This window comes from Tupaia chinensis, unplaced genomic scaffold, assembly GCF_000334495.1.
Source record: "Tupaia chinensis unplaced genomic scaffold, TupChi_1.0 Scaffold000033_1, whole genome shotgun sequence".
NCBI classification, from domain to species: Eukaryota; Metazoa; Chordata; class Mammalia; order Scandentia; family Tupaiidae; genus Tupaia; species Tupaia belangeri.
The window spans coordinates 2054966-2059315 of NW_006159463.1; the positions used below are offsets into that span (position 1 = coordinate 2054966).

The 4350-nt window shown below is 34.0% G+C and overlaps 1 pseudogene; it reads right to left on the bottom strand.

Moving 5' to 3' along the window:
* Positions 1-1133: 1133 nt before the first annotated feature.
* LOC102490662 (molybdopterin synthase catalytic subunit-like) lies at positions 1134-1771 on the bottom strand (annotated as a pseudogene).
* Between the last annotated feature and the right edge of the window lie 2579 nt (positions 1772-4350).

Below are 4350 nucleotides of genomic sequence, written 5' to 3' on the forward strand. Positions count from 1 at the left end.
TGATGCATTTTTACATAGGAAAAATTTTCCAATATTTCTATTGTTCCTCCACAGTATTTAAATTGTGACTTGTTGTCCATAGGGCTTAGTTTTCCACTTTTATTTCAGGCCTTTCTTTCACTTTTTTTTTGCTTCCTCTTTTTCTTTTCATTTTTTTAAAATCATAAATGCACTGAACTTCTATTTGTCAAGTATATCTCAAAAAAACTGGAAAAAAATTAAAAAATCCAAAACTATATGGGACTTATAAACTCACTCTATCAAAATAGGATACTGGTTAACTAATTGAAAATTGTATGATTGTTTAGTATAAAAATCTTGCAGAAAACTTAAGTGTTTATTAATGACTTCACTAATGATAATGCTATATAATAAACCCAAAAGAAATCTATCTGAAAAAAAAAAACTTAAATAAATTTTGATTTTTCCTATATTAATTTATTTAATGTAATTTCCTTAGAGGGTTGTAGACTACATTTTAAACATCAGTTAATTTTTAACACAAACCATCTTGTTAGTAGTTCTATAATTTTATGCTAACATATGGATAGATAATGAATAAACTACAAAAATATTATGGTAACATTATCAATTCTGAAATTCTAGAACTCTATATAACATGAAATATCTTAGTTATTATCTCTAAATTTTAAAAGAATTTTTGAATAATATTTTTAAATTTTAAACCTTGAGCTGATTTTTTTTCTTGAATATATAAGTTCTGAAAATATATGACATCAAGTCTGATCATGAATTTTCATTTTTTTTGGTTTTGTAAACATTCCCACAATTCATCCCTAATGACAATGCCATGTAAGGTGTGCAAAAAGGGCATAAAGGAGGCTCTCTCTGAGAGAGTGATGTTGGTGAGGAGGGCTCACACCCCAATGTGAGCAGAGAACAATTAGAGATTTCTCAAGAAGGGTATGTCTATCATAGATATATTTTCTCATATTGAAATCATCTGATGTTTCCCCTAAGTTCCTTCCTCTAGATCTAGTTCTTAAATCACTGGTATTCTACATAGCCCTTTATTTTGTTTTGTTTTGTTTGTTTAACTTTCATTCCATTGGGGTATGATTGTGCTTCAGTAAACTATCTCAATTTGTGGACTAGAAAAACCAATGTTGTCATCAATGATCAAAGTGGATCAAGTTTAAGATATAGTGCTCTAAAATTATAGGTGACTGATCATGGATTTCCCAAAGGCTTTCTTTGTTTCTTTTCCAAGGAGATGATGACTTTTCATACATTCCTTTTTCCATATGGCTTTGAATTTTAAAGGATCAATGGCATAGTTCACAGCAATGCTGAGGACACAGCAATGCTTATGCTTGCTTCTGACACCAGAACCAAGCCAAGTCTATGGAACATCGTTATGTGTTTGGCTTTTTCTACCTAATGTCACTACAATTTTTCTAACTTCATTTTCTGCCATTGGTAGATATGTTTAATGTCCTACGCTAATGATTTCTTTCCTTCAAAGTTATTTCTTATAGTTCCTCCAAATAGGAATTTTGTACTACAGAGTGCAGAAAATACAAACTGTGAGACTTAATTTACTGAGAGTTTCTCAGCAGTAAATTCTATTTTTTTCCTTAGGTTTCTCCTCAACCTCATTCATTTCTTTCCTAAATGTCTCAAAAATACTTCCCTCCACTAATGGAGGGGATAATGGCAGTTCCATCTCCCAGTTGAAGCAGGAGTTTCTAATCTTCTTGTTCGACTTACTCCATCCACATGGACAGCAAATATCACCTGTTTCTAACATCAGCCAATCCAGCAATTAGACATTCTCTCTTTCCACAGCTACAACGCACAAAAACAGTCTCTGAATGAACCAGTCATGTCAGCACTTTTTGCAAATACAGTACTTCAATCCGGTACCACTGCACCATGCCTCCGGGGCCTCCTGACTGAGTTAAAACACAGAGGCACAGGATTTTCTTTTTAAGGGAGAAGAGATTTGTTAAGATTATGTATACATTTTTTTTTCTTTTTTTCCCCCCCTCTCTCCTTATGGCTACTGCTACCATCTAAATCCATGCCACTTAACTGATTTTATTCAGTTGTCTACCACCTCTCAAATTTTCTTGTGTGTCCTTTATAAAATTTCATGAGGAAGAGTGCAAGTGTGGCTACAAAATATCCAATACCAGAAGCTCTCAAGTTAAGCCACTTCCATATTTAGCAATGAATTAGAAATTGTGACTGAATTTTTTTTTTTTTAAGAGATTTTCGCTGTAATGCATGTGTGCAAACCGGGAAGACAGAGAGACAGAAAGCAAGAAATCACCCCATAGGGTAGATGGACATGCTGCAATTTTTTCTCTTCCATTCTCCTCTTGGGATTTTGGACATGCACACACATGCACTCAACATCGGTTTTAAACTGGCAGGTCTGGGACTCAAACTGTAGTCAACTCTTGAAGTCCAGCAACATAACCATTATGCCATGAAGGTCCACAAATAAAGATATTTTTTATTCACATTCACCCCTGGCAGTCTTTTCTTCCTCTCCCTATTAGGTAAATCCTGGGGCTCACTCTCTCCTTGGCATTCAACCATCCTACTTCAGGTTTTAGGTCATTGCATTGCTTTGTAACCCCGGACCTTCGATTGGCTTAGGAAATTCTTACCTTTTTATTATGGTGATTTTTCTGTTTTGCTCTAACAGATACTATTCCAGTTTTCTACTTCTTAGGCAAAATAGAGACTCCTAGTTTGCATTGTAAATATGTTTATTATAATACAATCCTTCTGATACTTCTGTGGGGTCCTTCTTTACAAATCATGTGATTTATACCTCATCTCTACTAAATTGTCAATTGGTCAAAGAATCTTTTACAACTTCTCTCCTAATAGTATAATCTTCTTACAGAGATAATCTATGAATCGAAAATATACCTAAGTCCTTGATTTTGTTCTCCTGCCTACCATCTTTAATCATTCTTATCTTCTCTGTTTTTTGCTTTAGCATTCTAATTCTATAAATTTCACAGGCATGTGGATTATAGAACCAACAATATAGTCTTCTTGAACTAGAATAATTGTGTACATTTTAAATCCCCCTAATAAGGCACGAGGTAGATTGTGCTGATCCTTTCAAATCTAGACATATGGGTATGGAGTAGTCTTCTGACAGCTCTTGCTATTGATTCTGCCACTGTAGCTTAAAAAATCCTATAGAGTTTCATTCATCAAGACTTCTGAGAAAGTCTTTTCAGTTGGTTCACAATCTGCCTCTATCTCTTTTCCCCTCACTTTTGTTCTCTGTTATATTTTTATGTTCATCAATAATCCTCCAGAGAATAGTAAATTTCATGTGTGTCTATGCATACTTTAACAGATATTGGGTTGTCAGAAAAGTCATGACACATTTTTGTGCAAAAAAAAATAGAAAAAATACGTTGTGACTTTTGTGAGGATCAATATGTGATATGCTGGTGCGAATGTGTGTGCGTGTATGCATACATATATTTTTTTCTACCACTAATCCTCCTCCTCTCCTTATAACATTTCTAATAGGAAGATTAGATTGTTGATATTATCTAACAGGTTGCCTGAATTTGTTTATTAATTCACACTATCTTTATTCCTTTTGTTCTTCATGTCTGGTAACTTTTATTGTTCTACCTTTGAGGTCATTGGTCATTTTGGCTTTCTCTTGCCTCTTTTTTAGTCTATTAAATTTATCTAGTTGATTTTTTATTTTAGGTATTGTGCTTTTTAAGTCTACAATTCCCATTTGCTTTTTTCTTATCATATCTGTATCTGCTGAGATCTCCTATTTTTCTTTTAACAGGGATCACACAGAGTTGAGACTTCAGTTAGGGTAACTTCTAGAGTCGGTTCAACATCTGCATGTACCAGATCTAATATCTGGTTATTTCGTTACTAGGTGTGTTTTCTTTACTTTTGAGAATGCTTACCATTACCTCTTTTTACATACATAAAGTAGTGTTATATTGAATCTTCAAAATTATGAATATTAACCTATGGATTGTAGGATTATGTTATTTTTCTTGGTTGAGAGTTTTTGGCTTTTTTTCCAGTTTTTTTTAGCATTCATCTTAATTGGATATGGATCAAAAACTTTTTCTTAGCCCCATCTACTTTCTCATTTTATATATGTGTATAATTTTCTCTTTCTCACTACATATATGTGTGTGCATGTGTGTTTATGTGTGTATCAATTTGTCAATAAAATCGTGACATATTTTTCTATGAAAAATTTATCATGGCTCCCACCCCTGCTGCGCAGCCGGTGCCGGGAACGGCCTGGGCCTCCCCCCCCTCCCTGGCCTCTCCAGCGCTGGATGGCCCGAAAGCCGAAAACAAGGTTGAACA